Raw genomic sequence first — 23,733 nt, forward strand, 5'->3', positions numbered from 1 at the left:
TGTGGATGCCCCATCCCTGCAGGCATTCAAGGCCAGGCTGGATGTGGCTCTGGGCAGCCTGGGCTGCTGGTTGGTGACCCCGCACATAGCAAGGGACATGGGCAGTGTACAGGATGCAGGCAAATGGGGTTGTCTTGGGGATCATGGAGGTCTTTTCCAACTTGATTGATTCTAGGATTCTTTGACAATCTTGGTTTTATTGTGACTATGGACTGCAGAGGCCCTATTTCAGTCTAGGCACTTAGGAGAAGATGTAAATGCTGGGTTTTCTGGTTCAGCTTTCTCTCTCCTCACAACAGGTACCCAAAATTAGGTGCTGTGATGCTCTTTCATCAGATGAGTTCTGCTCTCATGCCACTTCCAGGTGGTCACAGTTCTTTCCTTGCTTTCCAGGCACCTGAGTGGGACCCTGGTGACTGGTTTGCAAATACGCTGAGTGCTCACAGCTGCAGCCGAAGTTGGGGGAAAATGCACTTTCAATAGGAAGTGCTTAATCCAGCTATGCACCCTGAAGTGTCAGACTCATACCTGGGTATCCAAAATGAGTGTATAACTGTAAATGAAATCTCCTTGTGCCTCACTTCCCTGCCAGAAAACAGGAGTTAACGACGATCTGTTATCTCACTTCGGTGGCAAGAAAATAGCTGGACTAAATTTGTGAACTGCTCAGCCACTGTAGCGAGATGCACTGGAGAGAAAGCCTACAGGAAATTAATAATTCTGTCCTCTGAGAAAGGTTTGAAATGTGTGGAGCAAATCGAGCCTGGCTGACACACTGAGAGACAAGGAAAAACAAAGCACAGGACGACAGCTCAGCCTGCGGAGAGCAGTCCGTCCTGAGAGAGAAATGCTGTGTGGTTTTATGAGGATGAACAAATGATGGCTACCCCAAGGAGCCTTTTTTTCCCCCCAGCCTTAATAGGAAGGGCTCTATTTTGTAGCTTTAAAAAACATTCTGGAAATGTAGAGATAGTTATGTGCATGTGAGCTGAGTCGTATCTGTATCTATGCTCTGCAGGGAGCACAGAGACAGGGCTTTTGCAGTCGGACTAAATGATCTCAGAGGTGTTTTCCAACCTTTGTGATTCTGTGATTCTACAATTCTATGATTCTGTGTATTGCCCTAAAGCAACTTGTTCTGCTCCAAGATCACTGTTGAGGAGATGCTCGCAGCTGCAGAGTGGGATGGCTCCTCTGGAGGTCCATGGCTCTGCTGCTTGTTGTTGAAGGATGTCAAACTGTCTGGGGAAAACTACTTAGCTTTCTTTAGTCAGAGCGGTGGGAGATAAACTACAAGCTGTCTGCTCTTATAAATCATTTTCAATTTAATATATGTGTCAAGGTTTGGTGAACGTTTAAATTAACTCAGCAATGAACAAGTGTAGAAGTATACTCACACCAGCAAAAGGAAATCTGTGACATTTAGATAGACATAAAACATGATTTGATTGATGATTTCACAGAATCCTAGAATACCTCCAATTGGAAGGGACCCACAAGGACCACAAAGTCCAACCCTTGGCCCCTCACAGCACCACCCAAACCCAATGTCAGAGCAGTGCCCAGCTCTCCCTGAGCATCAGCACTTAGTGCTGTGCCCACTGCCCTGGGAGCTGTGTCATGCCCACCACCCTCTGAGGCACAGCCTTGCCCTGATACTCAACCTGACCCTCACAAGATTTGTGAGTTTTATAATAATTAACGCCTTTCTGAAGTTGAAGACAATATAAGCCCTTCAAAGTGTTTTCTAGCTTTGCAAAATACTGCAGACTTTGAAGGCTGTTTATGAAGATGTGTATTCCTGTGTATTCCTAAGATGCCAGCAGCAAAGACAAATGGGCTTTGACAGCTGCCCAGAGGGAGAAACATTCTCAAAAACCACAGTGGTCTCCTTTCAATGGGGATTCTGCTAACAAAAGACCACGTTCCCTCCAGGCTACCTGAGCCCTTCCTTCTCCTAAGCAAATGTTATCATACCCTCCAATGCATTGCAACTCTTGTTTTTCAGTACTTTGCACATGGATCCTGTCACAATGAGTAATTGACACCTGCTGCTAAGCCTTCCAGGTTGGTTAGGAATGGTCTGCATCCCTGTAAGGGATTTTTCTTCTGGCTATTGGAAAGCTACAGCGTGGGCTGACTTTCTCTTTAGGTGAGGGTAAATTTTGAAACAGAGCCTCAGCATCTGTCCTGAAATGACACAGAGACAGAAGGTGGGGGTGAGGTTTGCTGCTTGTCTGGTACTGCAGCCCAACTGTGCATCACAGAACTAATAATGTCCAGAGGAATAAGGCTGCAGAGTGACTGAGTCCCACTCAAAGTTCCTGCAGTTACACTAAGAAATCCATTCATCTAAGCGGACAATAAATAAAGGGGATTACACCATTTCCTGATACCTTGTTTGATTCGTTATATAAGATTCTAATGGCAGTGGGACAGCCAGATTTTCAATTCCTGTCATTACTTACGCACAAAAACGATGAAAATTATACAGCAGTGATTTGATTCACTTATAAATCATGGGGCAATTTATCGATCTTTATTTATTTTTTTTCCTTTTAAAAAGTGTGAATAGTTCATATCTCCATTTCAAAACAGAAAAGCATATGCACATCTCCAGTACAGAGAGCAAACATCCCTCTGCTATGAAAGCTTCAGGGACAGATCCTCTCATCCCACAGCTTCAGACCTCCCAGCTGCACATTTTTAGACTCCTTATGATCTTTGTGCTTCAAACATTACAGCCAGCTGCAGTACACACTATAGGAAGGTGCAGGTTTGCATTTCTGCAGCCCCGCTGGGCACACAGGAGTGGCTGTTGTCAGTCCCCAGAGGCTACGTGTAGTATACCCTATAAAGCTGTATTCTCTGCTGCAAGAGTAGTTTTCGCTTTTATAGTACAAGTTCATCATGATCTGCTCTTACACAGGCTTCTCATAAACCATCACCTGGGAGCACAGACAAGGAGCAGCTGTACTTTAAGCGCATGGACATCACCCTCCCATGATGGGCAACCTACAGGCTGTGCTGCCAGGGAGTGAAATTAGAATCATAGAAGCATTATGGTTGGAAAAGGCCTCTAAAATCACCAACCCCAACGTATCAGCATAAACTCATCACTAAGCTTTGTCCCTCAGTGCCACATCTCCATGGCTTCCCTTCAGGGACCGCAGCATCTTCCTGGATACAGAGAACATTGCTTTTGGGCAACATTTCTGCACAGCTGAAGAGTGTAATGCCAAACAGGTGGGCAAAAACCAACAGCAAAAAAGCACTGCTGTTAGGCTAGGAAAAGAGGACTAAAAAGACCTCGGGAGTCAGCGAGCCCACCCCTATGTTATTACAAGTGATATTGCTTGTTTCATAGTTGTTCAACTGCTCAAATATTGTTTCAGGGAAAGACTGTCAATAAATGCATCTCTCTGATTCCCTAAGGCTGTAAGATAATGGCCATACACTGAATTTATTATTGGATGTTTCAAAGGTATCATTCTCTGATACAGTTTAGAGTTTATGTCAGTGTTCATTCATGCACTGTAAGTTTGGGCCAAAACTCTAGAGTTTGGAACTGAGTTTAATGATGGAGTTCCCTATATATCCTATTAAGTGATGCTACAGATCCTATAGAAGCAGTGACTCCATCCTTGGGTGTTGTGATGTCTCTGGACTGACAGAACAATGCATAACAAACGTTTCTCCATCCAGAATTTGAGGCAAGTGCAAGATCAAATGATTGTGGGTAGTAAGTTGGGACTATAGGCTCAGAAGTACACATAACCCTCTTTGCCAGCAGAACTGCATCATACACCACGCAGTGTCTCATGTGGAGTAGAGCTCAAATATTTGTCTTTTCTCCCATTAATGTAATGGAAAAATGCACTAAATTAATAGAAATCTGTTCATTTTAGACTGAATGTAAGTGGTCACGCTAATCCTCATCATCATTTAAAATAATAGCTGCAGATCAAATTAAACCTGGATTTGGTTTTAGGATTTTTTATAAATAAGATGCTCTTTTCCAATGCCAAGTGTCATAACTTGTGTCATACAGCATCTATCATTGGATTCAACTTGCTGTTGAGACAATGATACAGACTGAAATTGACACTTTTAGCATCATTCCTTTCTATGGCATATTCACTGTTTGGATTTGCACAAAAGCAGAGCTGATTCCATTGGAGTCAGGTAAGGAGTTCTGACATTTTTCCTGCATGTTTTTAGAGTATAATTGGATTTAGCCATCAACAAAATAGCAAATGTGGTAAAAAGCCTTCATCACGAGGCCACGGGTTATAAAACCTGTGATCGAAGACGTTTGAGCTATGGCTCTTGAGATCCATTAAATGCTCTTCTAATTATCCTCTTTATAATCAGCATGTCATTCTGCACACCAGAGTTTGTGCACACCCTCCAGCTAAGCTTTACCTTCACATGCGAGAAGCTTTCTGACACGGAGGAAATTGAGACAATAACTTTGAAATTAAACTAGCATTTTAATCACCTATTGATCTGTTGTTGTAATGATGCGGAACTACATCTTAGACCATGATCATCTGTAGCTTGCAGATGAGAAATCCCAAATAATTTTGACTGCTAATTGTTTGGAAAAGATAATAACAGAGGAAACAAGAAGGTTTTTTTAAAAACACTTTTCTTGTTTAATAATAATAATTAACTCACGATGGACAAGGTTAGGCCACAGGACCAAAGCAATTAATCTGGTGTTTGGGACACGGACCCATTGTTCTTCTTAGTGCTATGCCAGACACATGGTTACCTGGAGGAGAAGGTTTTAAGGCTTTCCAATGCTCATTCTACCCATTCATAATCCAGCAGGTAACATCAAAGCAATTCAGCTGCTCTGCAGAAGGGTGCTACCGCATGTGTGTTGATGATAGGAGGATCATGATGAACTTTTATGCTGAAAAGCAGTCACTTTTTTATGTGATTGAATTAAAGTGAATCATCAAAACCAGAGATAGGTCCAATGGATCCTGTCATATGTATAGGATATGGTGGGAATATTACATCTTGATCTACCCAGTGGTTTCCTGGCAGCAATTAGACACCACAAGAAGAGCAGTGGGCTGTGAATCGTGGAATCTGGTATCTAGTCTTCATTCTGTCACCCATTTTACATATAACTCTACTACTGTCTCCATGAAGATCAGTATTACAGAAATTACAGGAGGTGACTTTGGCCCGAGATGCACTGAAGGCCGACCAAAGACAAAACATCACATGTGAAAACAATAGAGTGGAAGAGCTCAGGTCTGGATGGTTGAACTAGAGGATCTTAGTGATCTTCTCCAAGCCTTATGACTCTATGGCTCTAGATCAAGACAAGGACAGTGCTCATCCACTTAAGCATCTTTCACTGTGAGTGGGAAAATCTATTGGTTTCTTCCATGTATGGCAGTGCTCTTTGCCTTATCCATGGCATATCCAGCCTGAACGTTAGCACGGTAAGGCACAAAATTTTAAATACTTCATTTATTGGCACATTATTTCATTTTATGGTAGGAAATGGGCTGGAAAATGTACAGAAAATGAGTATAAAAATGTTTTATATTTTCAGATATCAAGGGATCTCATTGTAAAGCTGACATGGTAGCTTCATTACCTTCCCTCTCTCACAAGGGTTATTTTACTGACTGCTAGGAGTTAGTTAATTGGTTACCGAGTCCTTCTGCAGACTGATTAGTTCTGCCTCTCGTATTGGAAGAATGAGGCACAATCTGTTTGAGGCCTGTGGCTTCTTCCCATTCTGCTGTTGCTGTGCAATTAGGTGCAGTCTATAAATATACCTTATTGTCTTGGGCAGAAAGATAATTTATTCAGTCACAAAAATCCAAGAAAAGAAGACTGTCCTGCTACCATAATCACCATATTTAACAGCAAGTTCTTGTTCTGAAAGTGAAGAGTTCTTCCCAAGTTCTTAAAAGTTGGCAGAGATGACCACTGCATCACCTGCTTCAGCCCCGGAGCCTTCAGTGACAGCAGGAAGAGGATGATCTGAAGAACCAGGTGTGGGAAGGACCACAAACTCTGTTCTTCCTTCTGTTTTCATTCCAATCCACTTTTCAAAGGAGAGTCTCTCCACTTTATTTCAATAACTCCTTTTCTTTCTCTTTCCTGCGATGCTCACACACCAGTGCCAATTACCCTGGGCCTCTTTTGCATTGAAAACTCAACAGCTCTGTGTGGGACAGATCCAGCTCTGGCTTAAGCTGCGTGATTCAAATGATGTGGCAACTTCATTTACACCAGGGCTAAAAGCAGCTGTCAGAGTCTGGAGGTGATGAATAGGGGCACCATGCTGTGGCAATGCAGGTTGTGTTTTGGAGGATGGATAATTCTTTCAATCTAATAGCTCAAGTACAGCAGTTTAACCCTGGAGTGCATTCTCCAATTGTTATATGTTACTTTAGCCACATGATCCAATTGACTTTAATGGTAGTTGAGCAGCTAAAACTTCTGCAAAGCTCAGAAACTGGATCCTCTGATGTCAAAAGAGGATATGCGAGGCTGAAAGCAAATTAGGTATCCATCCAGACCACTTGAAATATGAAAAAATACAGAAAAGATAGGATAATTTTGATCTTTTTTTCCCTGCAGGAAAGTACAGAGTAAAGCAAAAGAATAGATTTTGCTTTCATCAGCAAAGCCATTGTAACTTTTCATAAATAAGAGATGTATTAATGAGTTCATCAAAATCCCAACCCTCCACTAAATATAAACACCATATGTATTTGGGCAGCTCTTAATTAGACATTTAATCAATGACTTCTAATGGAATAGGATTGCAATTGTGCAGCATTAAGAGATAGCTCAGCGTATCAGATTTTTCCTATAAGTGGTACAACAAGATGGTTTGAATCAATCTTTATTTTCTGGATTTAATATTTATTTATAAAAATGGGCCACCTGAAACACCAGTTTGTCCTTTGGATAAGTGACACTGTCCCCAAAAGCTGTAATTGTGTGCCTAATGCGAACCAGAGCCTTTGCAGGAGGTAGGGCACATCTATTGCCCATTGAAGTCAATAGGAGAGGCATTACCTGCCGAGATCATGATGAAAGGCCTGAGAGAGCAAGAAGAGGGGGCAGAGATGACAGGAAAGGGCATAGCAGAGGGGACAAAAATAATGGGGTTGAACTCAGCGGGAAAGACAGGCAGGAAGAGTGATCAAAGCCAAGGACAGCTGCTTTGCATGCCAAGTAAAGAAGAGCAGAATGTAGAGCTGAGGCTATAGAAAAGAAAGGAATAGCTCTAAGGCATCAGTGTGAGAGACCTGGATCTCTGTAGGAAAGACTTTATAGCCAACAATGTAATACACTGCAAACAGGTCTTCCACGACACCTGCATGAACCAAGTAGCTTTCAGGGGCACCATGGACCACATCTATCACACCACCTCTCAAGGCTGTCAACCTGCCTACAGCGAATCTGTATACATACACCATATAACAAAGCAACTTCAGCAGTGGGCAGTGGGCACGGTGGGCTGCGCTGGGGTTGGGCTTGGGGATCTTAAGGGTCTTTTTCAATCTGAATGATTCTATGTTTCTCTGAATAGAGACCACAGTCAACTACAAGATACAAATTAACTGAATACTGGCTTTCCATTGTGCTGTGTGATGCATGGATGCTGTTATTTATTTATTTATTTTTTTCCCATTTGACATCTTGTCATCGTGCATTATGTAATTGTTTACTTTCTACCGCCACACTTTCTTATTAACCATGTATCTGATAATGCATTCCTGTCTGTTGAGATTGCTGGAGTAATGCCTTCTTTCACCTTTCAAAGAGTGTCAAACCTTAAGCAGCAATTGTTCAGAATGAGCTAATTAGCGTCTCAATACAAAGCAATGGGAAATCTTTGTGAGTTCACAAGTCTGATTTTGTTGGATCCTCTCCGAGCTTTGATCACTTGCATTGCCTGACAATGCCTCAGCAGCAGCATGGCTGGCACTGGAGACTGCCTGTGTACTGGATGCTCCTTCTCCAGGCTGGCTGGATGTGGCTCTGGGCGGCCTGGGCTGGGGGTTGGCGACCCTGCACATAGCAGGGGGTTGAAACTGGATGAGCATTGTGGTTCTTTTCAACCCAGGCCATTTTATGATTCCATGATTCCCTTATGGTCACTGTGTGCTGCATGAAGACTACAGCAGTCCTTGTTTCCTGAAGTAAATGATCCAGCCTTGAATCTGAAACCATAGAGCAGCTGTGAAGAATTTAGAAAAGGAATGTAAGAACCTGAATGTTTTGTCTCAGGCAAGGGGAGAGAAGGCAACATACAGTTAGGATGGCAGTGGAGAATCAGGGTGTTTCCCCATACAGTCCATAGAGCTGTGTTGGTTCCCTTACTCTAGTGTCAGAGTACCTGCCAACCCAGGAGGCCAGCAGCAAAGCCATGCTCTGTGCAGTACAGTGTGGAAATGAGGTACTGTATGGAAACTGTTGGGTCACAGCCTTAACCACTGATTGAGCACCTGGGGAAAGGACTAGTCAGCCCTGGGAGCACAGGTGAAGGCAATTCAGCTGAGCAACTGGAAGGGGTGGAGCCCAGCTGACCCTCTCTTAGATCTCATTTAAGGGCTGACTGCCACTGAGGAAGGGCCTCCTTCTGGAAATATCTCCTTGATGAAGCCTTTCCCTGTAAACCTAGAATCTTCAGATGTAGGTGAGCTATCTTCTTCTCTTCCTTTATTGCACCTTTCTACTGTGCTAGGCCTTCTATCATCACACTTCTATTGTAATGCCTTCCTCACTGTACTCATCTGTCCAATTGCTACAAGCATGCATTCAAATAATGCTGCTGGGGGTATCAGAACCACTGCATGTTCCCCAGTGCCATCTGCCATTGTATTATCTACTTCTTTTTGCATACAGCTGTACTTCAATGCAGATGTTGCATGCATTTCTGAGATAGTATTTAAGCTGTAGGATGTGCGTGAGAATGTGGGAGGATGTGAGAGAGCAGCACAGGGCAGTGTCAAAGCAGAAGAAAAAGGCAGGTTGGCTGCTGAGATAAAGAACTGCTTTAGGATGGCTGAAAGAGCAAAGTAAAGCCCTAAGGAAGGTATAAAATACTTCATATTCTTATTTGATTCAGTGAAGAATTGTGTTTCCAAGTCCATCTGCCCACATTTCCATTAATAAAATAATTCTAAAAATTCATTTGAGGAACGCCAGCGCAAAGCTGAAACCAAAGAATGGCTCAGCCCTGACCCAGTAATTAATTTCTTTCCTCCCACTTTTCCTTAAATAAGCTCTAGCTGGAAGTCAACACTTATGGCTGAGCTGTGGTGCTGCAAAGGAGAATTGCAGCAGAAAAATGAATATGCTGTTCAGAAGCACCCTTAAAAAGCGTTGTGTTTGATGTGCCCACACAACAGCAAGAGCCACGGAGCAGTTATTTTACACCAAATGGCTGCGACTTTGTGGCTGCTTCTTTTTCTGGCACTGGATGTCTTCCAAGGTCACTGAAATGAAAAAGACTAAATTGAATGTCAGCAACTTACCATTCATAGGATCACAGATTCACAGAATCAATCCAGCTGGAGAAGACCTCTAAAATTTCCATGTCTAAAGCCAACCCACCCCCACCATCTCCCTCAGTGCCACATCTTCGCAGTTCTCAGACACCCCCTGGGCAGCCATGTCTGTCCATTGCTGCTCTTTCAGAGAATAAATGTTTCCTAATATCCAACCTCACCCTCACTCTGGGAGATGGGCAAAAAAAAAAACAATTTTGAAGTTCTACTCTTTAAGGAGCTTTGAAATTTGACCTTCTTTTTTTTCTTTTCCTTAAGCATTTTTGTTTTTCATCTCTAAGTCAATTCATGAAAACTGAGTGTGGTTGCATTATTTGCAGTGACTTATGACTGCTGACAAATCCCTTAGGAATCTAGCGTCTGGACAGGGAACTAGGAGATATGGTTTAGGGTATTTCTGTACGTATGGTAGAGGGAGGACAGTTGGACTGGATGATCTTATAGGTCCTTTCCAACCTTGTGATTCCATTATTCTAATGTTTGTGCTGCAGCTGTCTGACAGCTGTAGGTTTGGAAGAGCTCAGCTTTAGGAGGAACGTTCACCATACTTGGAAACAAAATGCATTGGAGAGAGCATTGGTTGTGTCACCGGGAGTTGGTGTTTGCAAAGCCAGTAGATCTACCATCTACCATTGTGGGTCTTCACCCTTGTGGGAGGTGAGGAGCGCTTCCTGGTAGTTTTGAATAAACAAAACACTCAGTGTCTTCAGTGGCCCAAGTCACTGCACTACAGCAGTTCCTGAGAGGCAAGGGAGGAAACCTGGGCAAGGTTAATGCCTGCTCTCAGCATTGTTGTCATTGGAACTGACATTCTAAGTGTCAGAAAAGTCAGTTCCTGATGAGTTGAGACATACAGTAATTAATTTCAAGTACAATTTTGTATTAAAATGAAAATTCATGCTAGGAAGGCTGGCAGCAGGATATTTTAATTACAATTAAGTAATCTACCAAACTGTAGCAGAAGAGTTACTTTCCTCCAACGATTATCCATCTCTATGCACTTCACAAATGCCGTGAGCTTTTAAACTCGATCAGTGTCATTTATACTCCTGCCCCTTAATCATTAAGACTTTTTATGCGGTTCCATGTGGACAAGGTGAAATAAATCTTCGTGATTATAAATGTATTTACTTTTGAATTGTTCTTTAAACTACACGTCCCCAAGTCATCATGCCTACTTGCAAATATACTTTGAATACTGCTTTAAGACTTGCAGTGGTTGCGCTACTGACGCCTTCCTTTGCAGGTCAAGCTTTTATCTCACCTCATCCTGCCACTGAAAGGATCATTTACCCGAGTGGAGGGTTCTGCTATTCATCAGCAAGCACTGGGAGGTTTGCTTAATGTTGGTTATTTCAATTGCTAAAAGCATTGCTATAAGTAGCTTTTATTAAGTGTTATTTGACTTTGTGTGATACCTCAAGTGTTCTGCTTTTATGTGTGAGGTCTTAAGAAAAAGCCGATTAATGTCTTATATTTACATTTGAAACGTTTCAAAGTTCTGAAAATATAAGATGACGACCCTTTATTGGACTCAGAAAGGAAAGGAATTGGCTACCTTTAGGATAAAGTCCTCTCTCATTTTCAGATCAGCGTCTGTGCACTGAGTTTTCATTTCAGGCTGAAACTTCCAACAAAAATCTTATTTAACAGGCAGAAATAATGATGCAAAATGTCCATTTTCATCCGAATCAGTGGCAATAAAAGCGCAGGAGTCAAATGAGAAAGATAAAAAGGGGGCTGTTTCATATCACAATATTCAGGTCTGTTCCTTTTAGTGCTTTCCAAAAGGTTCTCTGTCCTGAGGGAAAAAGCTGTTATGGATTCATTAATCTGTAATATTTATTCTTTTAGCTTTTGGCATGTGTTATTATGCAAGAAGTTTCAGACTTTGAAGGCCATAAAATGCATTCTATTCTTGTTGGAAATAGGATGTGTGTTGCAGTAGAATTGCTTGGTGAAATAGGGATGAGCAGAGGCTTCTGTAACAGTGTCTTTGCAGATGATTTGTACCAACAATGGAAAACAGCTGACAAAATTATTTGCAGACAAATTATTTGTGCCGAAGGGGCACAAATTATTGCCAAATTATTGACTAAATTCCTGTCCTTACTTTAATTTTTACTGTAACTATGCATTTGTTCAGTAGTGTGTAACACTGTGTACATGTATGTGAATGATAGAAGATAAAATGCAAGCTTTAATTGAGGAAATCATTTTTAATTCATTAGAGTGAAATCCAATCACAGCAACTCAGTGCTTGAATTAATACAAAAGACACGTGCAACAGTGTGGAATTCACAGGCAAGAGAGGGGAATGGGATGAGATGAAGTAGAGTAGGATAGAATGAAATGGAATAGAAGAGGGTAGGGTGGAGTAAAGTGGAATAGCTGACATTCTAACATAATTATTAAAAAATGAGGGGGGAAAATGCCATTAAGTGCCTCTTCCTTAACCATTTAGTGACCATCTGCACCAACTACCAGTCCAGTGTTTTCCTTAGACCCTCTCTTGCTGTTATTATAATTGTAGAAGCCTGTTTATTGTCTGACACCACACTGACCAGTGTCAACTCAAGTTGGCCTTTTTCTCCTCTTTATCTACCTGCAGATGCAAACTGCACCTCTGTATTCTCCCAATGGAGACAGACATTGCTTCCAGGGATCACATGTTTTCTGTTCTAGATCAAAAAGGAGTTCCCTGTTCAGCCCGGAAGGCTGCTACACCAAAGCCTGAATGATCTCAAATGATGGGAACAGAACTAAGAACCCAGAAGAGTTTCAGGCTGCAGAAACACGAGGAGCAGTGATGTCTGAAGTGCTGGGCTGGCTTGAAATAGCAAGGCTGTGAGATGCATTTATTTCAGAAACTGAGGCTTCTCAAATGGTGGCCTGTTGGTAGGGAAAATAATTCTTCTATTAGAATTCATCAGACTTGTTTTTAGTTGCTTCCAATTCTGATGAGGAGCAATGTGAAAACAGGGATATTTTGGACTCACAGATCAGTCCTAAAGCATTTTCAGTGCTTGGAAACCCAGCTGCCCTTCTGTTGCACCCTGTACCTACGCACAGAAATGATGTTTCCTTTCTGAGGTGGAGTTGCCTGTCTCAAATACCTCAACAGTATCTCAAATAGTGCCTGGATGTGCTGCTTTGAAATTAGTTCCTTAATCATTATGCTGCTGTGAAGACCCAGCCTTAGGCACAACTAAAAACCCACTCCTAAATATTTGTCTGCTCCCACACTCTTAATTACCTGTCAAATTTTAGCCTTACCATATTACCTCTTCAATCTCTAGTCTCCAGAGAGTGGATCTATGGTAAACTGCATCAATTCAGTGAATTTTTGAACACATTTTAAGCACATTCTTCAGTTAATAATCTTTGCAATATAAAGTGGAATACAGGCATACTTCTTTTATATTAGTTAACAGACTAAACTATTCTCTCAGATGTCTGGAGGAGATACGAGTGTTCCCTCCTTGTCTTAAATTATTAGTATGATAGAGATTTGCATTTCCACAAATCCTTTAATGACTTTCTTTTGTAGAAAAAATCATCATGTTCAACATAGACTCTCATAGAGTAATTATGGAATTACTAAGGTTGGAAGAGACATCTGAGATCTCAAAGCCCAGCTCCATCCCACCCCACTGTGCCTACTGCCCACATCCCTCAGTACCACATCTCCATGGCTCTGGTGCATCTTCAGGGATGGTGAACCCACCACTCCTGGGCAAAGAGTTTGACAAAGGGCATGACAGCACTGAATGTGTGCTGTAATGAGGAGTCCAGTCTGTTTGGTTAGCATCACCCTTCTTTTTATAGTAAGATCTCATGGATTTAGGAGGGTAAGTCAGTCTATCACTGGTAGATTTTGACAGAGTGAAAACTTAGGATAAAAAGCTGAGGGCAGAGTTCACCCTGCAGATTCTCACCAGCACCAGGCACTGCTGGAACTGTTATTTATGGCCTTTTTCTGTGATAACTGAAAGCCAGGATTTTCACTATGGAGAAACTGAAAAGAAGAGGAAAGGGAACAAAATTCTCTGAAATGCTTTATGAAGGGTCAAAGAAGAGTGTCTAAAAGAAAAGCAACCAGTAAAGAGTGCTTTAAGTGCTTCTGAGAGGTAATAAAGGTTTGTTGTAAAACAGCTATCATTTTGAACTGTATCTCTGCTGCTCCATGGAAAAAATTATTTGGGAGGCTGTGCAGGGGGGTTACAGCCCAAGCAACATAAATTCAGGTCCTGCAGGAGCAGGTGAAAGATACATAAATATCTTCTGTGTGTTTGAGCAGACAGCTGGCCATACTGGAAGACAGTCATTTCCCAGTGCATGGGAAAGAAGAAACCACTAAGGGAATGAGCCCTAAGGACAACTGGGTTTGCAAGGGATATGCTGTCCCTGGCGTAGTCCTGCATGTTGCAGGTGGCATAAATTTCCATTTCCCTTGCTTGGAAATCAGAACAGATCAGGGCTCATTTCCTATTACAGCCACCCAGACCTGGGAGTGAGGGTGATCCAAGTGGGCTGCAATGATTCAGATATGTGCCTTCCCACCTTACCTGGTGTCAGGCCTGGTAATGCCTGTGGGCACAGGTAGGGTTGCTTGGAGATTCAGGCATAGGAGTTGAGTGATCCTAGAGTCTGGTTTCATCTATGGGCAGGATGAAAATGGAAAATTACTTTGCAAACTTGTTGGCTAACTTGGCATTGAGAGTTTTATTGGGAAAGGAAAGGGAGATCTGCAGTGTACTTCATCAACTCCTAATGCTTTTCTCATTGCCCAGACAGAAACAGGCAGCAATATGTATTAGCTTCTATGACACTGGCTCATGGGAGACGTTTCCATGCACAGTCAAGATACCATGAACTAATGAATCATGATGGCATTAAAAAGAAAATGAGCCCTAACCCTAAAATATATAAGCAAACAAAAAAAATCAACTAGCCATGGTTTATTTAAATGATTTAGATAAAACAGAAGGAATTCAATTGCTACCTGAATTATCATCAGTTAGTATCCTGATAAGTTGCTGCTTCTATTTCTTAGCCCACCTCAGCCAATATTAAGCTGTATTAAGGATATTTTTCTCTTCTACAGCTTCACAGGAGAGTGCCCCACTGATTAAAATGCAAGGTGAATTTTTGGAGCTGGATCTGAAGAAGCCCACTCTGCAGTGCATGCTTTGACCTCACTTCAATAAGGATTAGCAGAGGTTTTTTGGAATTGTTCTGCCAAGCCATTAAAATCTACAAATCTTCCTAAGTACAGCAAAATTAGCCCCAAAACAGCTTCTGGCAATATTCACAGATGAGGTGAGGTTTTCCCTTTTGTGTTTGTTTGGAGGGGGGAGGAGGGGGGGAGTATTTTAATCTCTGTAATTTAAATGCAAGTAAGTGTCAAAGCAAGTGTATTTCATACAGTCATAGAACGGCTTGGGTTAGAAGGGACCTCAGGGATCATCAAGCTCCAACCCTCTGCCACATGCATGGCCACCAACCTCCACATTTAATACATGATTCCATATGTATATGTATATTCCATATATATTTATACATAGATGCTTACATGATGAGCAAAGAAGGGGATTTCAGATGTATGCACTAGGCAAAGTATGTTTTGTTCGCATTTCTTTCAAACATTTTGGATGACAGCAATGCCAGCCTTAGCTGAAGCCAACCAGTGTTATACAGCCTGTTCACTGCCACATGGTTTGTGTCCTATAAAGTCCTCTGCAAGAACCTTCCTGAAAGCTGGGAGATCAGAACTACTTTGTAAGAAAAAAAGTTGGCTGCTCCATAAGGCTTAAACAGAGGAATATAATAAAGCAAAGGATAATGTGAAGAAAATGCTGACTTGGTAATAATGTGGCTGTTCGTGCTCCATCTCCACAACGTGGACCCTTCTGCTTTGGCACAGGGAATTACAGCCTGATTTTGAACTCCATGTCAAGTAGTTCTCCTCTCTGTGACAGAGCATTTTTAATGCACTGAGCACATTCAGCAAGCGAGGGCTGGAATGAAAAGCGCATCTGCAAAGAACATTCAGCTGGATCCTCAATATTTAATACTGAGGTTAACGTTAGCCTCTGATTTTAAGGTTTCTTGATGATGTGGGTACTTAACCTCTACATTTTCATTCTGTGAACAGTGTACACGAAGGGATGAGGAAAAGCTTCATATTGCTCCATTATTATTTTGATATTCCGTCATCCATTCATACAGCTGTTATTATGCAGGAAAATCCTCGGGGGAGGCATCATGAGTGGTGATTTCCTCTCCCTCTACAAGCTGGTTTCTGAACTCACGTTAACAAATGCCCACTGAACTATGATTGTTATACATTATCACTAGAAGTTTGTGAGGGAAAAGGTTTCTAACAGTTCTTTCTATCAGGGCATGCTGCAGCTTCTGGATAGACCGACCATTCCTGGAGCTTGGAGGATGGGCTTGAAAACACATTTCAATATCAGCCTCAACTTTTGCCCGTCAGACTTTCAGACTACTTATCACGACTTGCCTTTTCTTCCACCTCCACAGATCCTTCTCTTCTCAATTCCTTGCCCGCTTTTGCCTTCACCATCACAGCACCTTCCCACCTGAATGGTAATTTCCCTCTCATGTCAGCTCACCTCTGGTCTTTTTTTAGAGCTGCAAAAAAAGAAGGAGTAGAGCAACACCAATTAGGCCCACAGATTCTTCAAGGATTATCATTCAGCGTGGGGAAAAAAAGCTTCTAATTAAACATTTGTATGCAATTTCCCTCCTATTGTAACATTTCCTCAGAACTTTCCCAGCTTAAAATAAACTATCTGTCTGGTGACTAATAGTGAGAGGGAGAGATTCAGCTTCAGTTTGCCTCGCTTTGTTTTCAGGATTAGCTCTCTAGAAAATATTGCTGTATTCCAACTTTCATTATGAAACGTGGATGTACAGAGAAAGTTCACACCTCACTTTATCTGCTATAATGGAGGAGGGGGTAGCATCTGTTGAATGCTGGATCTGAAGTAGCTTAAGTATGGTAAAATAATTCATGAGCCAATGTGAACAAATAAATATATAACTTGTAATAAATACTATGTAAAGAAAGACGTGAAATGCTTGGGATAAGAAAGAACCGGGGCAAAGAAGCTCAGTGCTAAGTTGTGAGGGATGTTTTTTTGCTCTCAGCTCAAGATAGTCAATGCTCAAGGGAAACACAGCATAAACTTAGACCAGCTCAATCTATTATATACCACATACAGAAAAGATTAGACATAGATAATAATAGCATTTTCTTTTTGTGGTCTCTTGTGTCTGACGTGACTGTTTTCCAAGTATGACAAATATTGACAGAACCCCAATATCACAGTGACTACAAAGGCCCTGACCCTCAGACACTTCCCATTTGTTCACATCACCACGTGTTTGCTGTAGGACTAAGTGTACTTCAGTAGGCAACTTTACAAAGAAACTGTTAAATTTGCACCTCGTTTCCAACAGCATAAGAGAGGCTGAAAGCCCCAAAGCAATATGATTAATAACTCTAGGAAAAAAACTCGCCTCATTCTAATTCTGGATATTTCTGCTATACAATCCATTTGCATAGGAAATTCATTCATAGTGCAGTTGGCAGTCCTTCCTCCTTGTCTTATCTCTGCCTTTTCAGCAGGAGCTCTGTGCTGTTAACCTGCCTCTTTTTCTGCAGTGCCCAACTCTGACCCTTTGGGTAAGAACAGGGCTGATATGGAGATATCTCAGCTGTTGTGTTCCAATCATTCAGATTGGAAAAGACCTCCGAGATCCCCAAACTCAACCCCAACCACCCCACTGTGCCCACTGCCCATGTCCCTCAGTGTCACATCTCCACAGCTCTGGAGCATCTCCAGGGACGGTGACCCCAGCACTCCATGTGCAGTTGTGCCACTGCAGCACTGCTCTTTTGGAGAATTAATGTTTCCTAATACCTCACCTGAACCTCCCCTCTTTAAACCCACGTGTGGTGCTAAGCAGCAATCCTCAGGCTCTGAGACCACCAAGATGAGGGATGCTGGCTGCTTTCCCTTTCTTCTGCACCAGACCCATCAGCAGGGGAGAACCGGTGAGCACTGCCTGGTGCTGGAGCCACCTCACCTGGTGGTGATGCTGGATGCAGAGCCCATGTCACACAGGATCCACCTGGGGTGCTGCAATTCATAGAAATATTAAGCAAATGGCCAAGTTTCTACCTGGATTCTTCCTCATCAAGAATCTCAAACCTCAATCCCCGTATATTCCACAAAAATGAAAAAGGAAAGGGAAACTTAAAAACTCTCAAGAATACCTTTTGTGTCACTCTGCTTTTGATAAACTCTATAATAAACTCTAATTCTGTAATTCACTTCCTTCGGAGCTTTAGAAATAAAGCAAAAAGGTATAATTCCCATGGACAGTCTTCACATGGATCCACAAAACACAATTTACTTTCCACTCCAATTTGAGAGTACACGGCTGCACAATCCATCCATAGGGGAGGCACTTCTAGAAGTGATGCTTTCAGAAATCTTTCTAAAATACCTGTAAAAGAAACCAAACATTAAAAGGAATTGGACTGGGGGAAAGAGAGGCCAGGATCTCAATTCTCCCCCATGGCAAACATGATAGCGAATTGGAGATGCCTCGTGCTGTTGTGAGCTCTGGTCCCCAATACAATCTCTGAGCCATGGTTGCTCCAGCTGGTACTGAGCTCTGAGCACCAGGTGCACTGCAAATTATTCATCCCTTCACTCCTCTGAATGTTAAACCCCTCACGGCGCCTTTGCCATTGTTGAGGCTTAAGTCTACTGTAAGTGAATGTTTTGCTATGAAGAGCTATTTCTTTTCCCAGAGATTGCCTTGACTGCTTGTCCCTCTTTTGTCTGTTTGCTTTCAGCTCTTGACCGAGCAAACACATTTACAGGCAGAGATGTCTTTTCTAACAATGAGCATGAAATGAATATCGTTTCAAATTGCTCCAGTAATCACCAGCATTTGCAGGGGAAACTTCAGCCTGAGACTCATTCGGTCAGTGGACAAGAATAATATCATGCCACAGAAGGGCCCTGTGAAACACCTCCTGTTCCAGAAGGCAAATATTGAATTCCCAGCATTGTATTTGCAGTAAATGGCGTGTGAGCTGAAACATGTTTGATTTATACATCGAAGCTTTGAGCTTTGGATGCTTTAGAGTTTCTTTGTACTGCTTCAGCAAACACAGACGTCTCTTGTTCTCTTACTTTTTTTCTTTTGGCTAAATAGACAGTGAGGCAAAGATCGTCCACTGCAAGAGGAACCTTGGGTCCTGCATCCCCTGCTAGAAAGCTTTGTGGTCTTATTCATCTTCTCCTGTCTGGCAATGCTGAGGAACCCTCCTGCAGTGGGAACCAAAATGTCCCGGCTCCAACCCAGGTGCTGATAACCCAATCTACATGATGCATGCAAGGATGCACCAGGTGTACTGCAGATGGTGGAGATGACTCAAAGATGCCTCATCCCTGGAGGTGCCCAAGGCCAGGCTGGATGGGGCTGGTGGGGGCAACTGGCCCACAGTGGGCTGATGGAATCCTCAAGGTCCCCTCCAACCTAAGCCATTCAATGATTCTATGATTTCAGGCCCTCACCTACCTACACCTACACCACACTATCACCCATGTAACAACAAGGCTGGATGGGGCCCAGCACAGGTTAGCTGTCACAAGTCACACTGCCACAAAGAGTACACCAGTCCACTTCTTTGGACAAAATAAGGACGTGGCCTGGGTTTTGATGGCAGGATATTTTACTTGGTGGCTGGCATTGCTTCTGCTGGATGGCATTCAAGAGAATCCCTCACGGCCCCCTGCAGCACTCAGAACTGGTCCAATCTATTTACTTAGGAATAGCCACGTCCATCTGCATCTGCAGTAATAAATTCTTGGCAACCAGAAATACACTCTGGAGCCATTTTTCTTGGTTATGCTCGAGCTTTTTATTGAACAATGTAGAACTGGTTCCTGGGGAAGGATGAATCCCACTGTTTCAGAGAGGTATTGTTTTGATTTGATTTTCTCTGAAAGGTCTCCTAAAAATGTCTGCATATATTTGTACTGAAAAAGAAATATACTTAGAGAGCTGGTAGGGTCTCCAGTGCTAACAAAGCCCAGGATCTACATAGTACCCAGTGAAGCTCCACATATATAAGGGAGTGGTGCTTGACGTGTGTTGCCCCTCAGATCTTTCAGCTATTTCTGGACATATTACAGTCAAATGGTTGCCTCACACTAGAGGGGGGTTAAAGCACCAGCAGTTATGGCTCTAAGAGAAGTCTGTAAGTGGTTATGTGACAGTGTTACCCATCAATTCAGCTGTGTATTGCCTCCTTGGATCTGGAAGCAGGCCACCTATCTTTGCATGCTGTTGCTAATAAGCTCTGCTTCCTCATCTGAGCTATAGATTTACAAGTCACCTGAGTAGTAAATCTGGTTTGCTTAGATTTAATCCTGGCTCAGCCTCATGAAGGCTTTAGGTTATCAGATCCATACCTCCACTGAATGGTGCTGTTGGCTCCCATAGCCTTGAAGTGCTGATTCTTTCCTTTATAGCAACAAACACCAGAACAAGTCACAGAAAATGCTTCCTTTACTTTATCTGTGATACTGAAAAAAACCTGACTGAAAATGCTCAGACTGTATCCTTACATTGAGTAGTATTTATCAACAAGGATGCTATTTCTCATCAGTTAGCCTTCCTTACCATTTATGGTGTAAGCACAGGCTGCCCAGAGCCGTGGGTGTCCCATCCCTTGGGGTGCCTAAGGCCATGGATGGGGCCATGGGCAGCCTGAGCTGAGGGGGCACCATTGTGGGGGCTGGAATTAGATGAGCTTTGAGGACCCTTCCATCCCAGCCCATCCCATGATTCTATGATAAATGCAGCTGTTATTAAATAAACAAGGGCTGACATTCAGGAATGGTCAGCTCACGCTGCTTATGGCTCTTCCATAAGAAAAAGGCATGCTCGGAAACCTGCAGTCCTAACTTTCAGGTGCTTGGGAGTATAACAGATAAGTAATCACATAACAGACAGCCAAGCAAGGTATCCTAAGTCCATTAAGGGAATTATGAAAATGTAAGGAGACACCTGCAGTATTGTGGACTTTGATGTGCAGACTACAAATGCCCAAATTAGCTTTCTAAGTTTTATCATTAGTGAGGATTGAATTATGCAGATTTAAAGGAAGAAGTGAATTATTGTATTCTTTGTATTCAAGCTGCACTGCTTGATCAAGAGTACATAGGAACCTCCTGCTACCTGCACTGTTCTCTGAACAAAGGGACTCGGATGATTAATGTGTTTTGAAACAACTCTGTTGTTTGTTGTTGGTCAGAATCTCTGGCTTATTGTGCAGACCCTCTCTGGAGCATTTGCTATAAGTATTGGCCTGCAGAGTGCTCAAAAGAGTTCACCAGGATGAACAGAAAGAAAAAAATCAATGGGAAATTCAGACCTGGGATACAGGAATCAGGAGAGAGATTTTTTTATGCTGGTAGAAATAAGAATCTTTTCCCTGCTCTCAGCTGGTTTGCATTCAGCGGTGCTCCCTGATAGAGTGCAGAGATGCAGGTAACCATGGTAATTAAAGCTAGATGCAGTTTTGAGAAGAACAAGACAAACTTGGGTAGGACTTATTTCCCATCACAACCCATATGGAAAAGATGAATCATCCAGGAGAAGAAAAGAATCCCAGGAAAAAACAAAACAGAACAAAAAGAAAACGGGGGAGGGCAATAACATGCAGGAAGAAAACCCAATCCTTCAGCCATGAGGACTCTTACCACAGCCCTGAGTTCAAATCTCTGGCTCTCATAGGCACTCACAGCTCATCTCAAAGCCAAGAAGAATACAGGAGGTTAAAGCTCGCAGTTGTTCCTGATAAGCTGTTGAGGAGTGGCTGATTAGAGCACAACAAGCTTGTGATGGAACAGACAAGGGAAATTTTCCCAATTAGCTCATTAGGACAAATCCCATCAGTCTGCCAGTTCTGGCATTGTAAACAGAGCCAGAAATGAAGTCTGTGGCTCTACTTGTTTATGTGCAATTACATCTACCTTATATAACACTGTGGTCTCTTTTTACAGATAAAAATTGCTTAAAAATTGCCAAGTGACTGAAAACTTTGAACAGCCTTTGACAGCCTGTTGGCTTGCTGAGTCCAAACCCTGGGACTGCTTTGGTCCTTCGCAAACTTCTGCTGCTGGATGGATCCAAGCATGTCCTTATGAAGAGATCAGACTTTCTTGTGATCCCAGCTCAGACTATTTTCTAGGTTTTGTTGTTACAGGACTTTTCTCTAGGTGTTATTTTGAGAGCAGCCATGATATACACCTGACATCTCCATTGGTATCACTCATCATAGCAAAAGTTACCAGGTCATTTGATGCTAAGTTCAAGCAACCCTGTCATCCTATCTCATGTACAGTGTGCCCAAACAGGGTTCTGAACCTTTCCCATCTCACATCACGGTGTCTGTAGATCACAAATCTAAAAGCCAGCCTATATTTCATTACATGTTGCCCTTCAGCTGAGAAGTTTGTTGCATTTTGTGACTGTTGTCAGAAATGTGTCTCCAACCATGCCCTTTCCACAGCAGAGCAACCACCCTGATTCTCCACACTCACGGTCTGCTGTAATTGGCATTAACAGAGCGTTAACAAGCTGCCACGGGGCATCCAAACACTCTCCATTAACCAGCATGAGGACTTAAGGCTGCATGTACAAAACAGAATTAAAAGGATTTCAAACAAAATTGGTTCCTAGCGTGGCAGTCTGATTAAGCAAATATTCGTGTCAGTAGCCACTTTGCCTTGGGGGCAAAGTCAGTGCAGTGCCCTGGAAATGTCAGAAGAATAGAGATGAGCTGCACTTTCCTGTAGACTCTGCACCAGCTGCAGCTGCTCCTGAAGTAGAGTGGTCCTCAGTCCTGGGGGGGGATTGGATCTCTGCTCCCAGAAGCATTCTCATTAGCTGAACATCTGTCCAGAGATGGCCACATGGGAACAGGTTCTGTTGTTCCTTGGACATGAACAGCCCAAGTAGGAAGTCTTGAACTCACCAAACAAATGAATGCATCTCTATTGAAGAGTATCTAAAGGGGGTGCTGTAAGAGAGAAGGAGATGGCCTCTTTAGCAAGATCTGTCGTGACAGAAAAAGGGGAAATGGTTTCAAACTGAAGGAGGGGAGATTTGGACCCAGTCTTTTTGTAAAGAAAAAGGTTTTGACAGTGAGGACAGTGAGGCACTGCACAAGGTGCCCAGAGAGGTGGTGGTGCCCCATCCCTGCAGACAGCCAAGGTCAGGGGATGGGCTGTGAGCACTGATGGAGCTGTGGGTGTCCCTGTGCATTGCAGCGGAATGAGACCAGATGACGTTTAAAGGTCCCATCAAACTCAAATGATTCTATAAGATCCTCTGCTGGGAACAACCCTGAGACAATGATCTCAGACACATGGTCTGATTTTTGGGTCCTGCATAGAGCCAGGAGTTGGACTCAGCAATCCTTTATGGGTCCCTTCCAACTTGGGACGTTGTATGATACAGAATCTGTGATCCAAACTGTATTGCTGCTGTACACTAATGACAGCCAAGCCAGATGCATGTTTGCAGCAAGGGATCTTTTTCTATATGATATATATGTGGGCTAGCTCAGCCCATGCGTCACTACAAAACCGCTCTCTCAACATCTCCTTGACACCACTCAAGAAAGAAAGCAGGAGGCTCCTCCTGCACAACACATGAGCACTGCGCAGGGATTTGTGTGCCAAAAGCAATCACCAACAAACCCTAGGGTATATCAGCTCTTTGCAGAGCTCTTATGCACTGTTACAGATGCCTTGCTTGGTGTTACTGCATGCATTGCCCAGCTGCTGTAGGCACTGAGCTCCCCATGTACACAGCTGTGCCTTCTTGGGCAGCCTCCAGAAGTCCTGCTGGGTGCTGCAGCTCCAAGCACAGCGAGCCTTTCTGAACAAGGCCTGGCATCCTTTAATTAAATGCCTGATTTTGTTCCCTGGGGATGCTAACTAGACTTTCAGGTTCCGTGTTTGATTTGAGCTCAGTGACTGGGCCCTGGGAACAGAAGGCATGCGTGCAGGGACAGCAGTTTGTCACACAGATTTCAGCCAGTCCCTGA

At 42.9% G+C, this 23,733-nt stretch overlaps 1 long non-coding RNA gene across 1 annotated transcript in view; it reads right to left on the bottom strand.

Moving 5' to 3' along the window:
• Nucleotides 1-4,634: 4,634 nt before the first annotated feature.
• The window catches only part of LOC107315493 (uncharacterized), a 43,458-nt gene continuing 24,359 nt past the window's right edge, over nucleotides 4,635-23,733 (bottom strand). The window contains exons 3-4 of the long non-coding RNA XR_014946852.1: nucleotides 17,872-22,701; nucleotides 4,635-16,220 (exon numbers count right to left, since the gene is read on the bottom strand). This is a non-coding gene — a long non-coding RNA (uncharacterized LOC107315493). The remainder of the gene's footprint in view (nucleotides 16,221-17,871; nucleotides 22,702-23,733) is intronic.

Source organism: Coturnix japonica, chromosome 5, assembly GCF_054131305.1.
Source record: "Coturnix japonica strain WE chromosome 5, WE-NBRP24, whole genome shotgun sequence".
Lineage (NCBI taxonomy): Eukaryota > Metazoa > Chordata > Aves > Galliformes > Phasianidae > Coturnix > Coturnix japonica.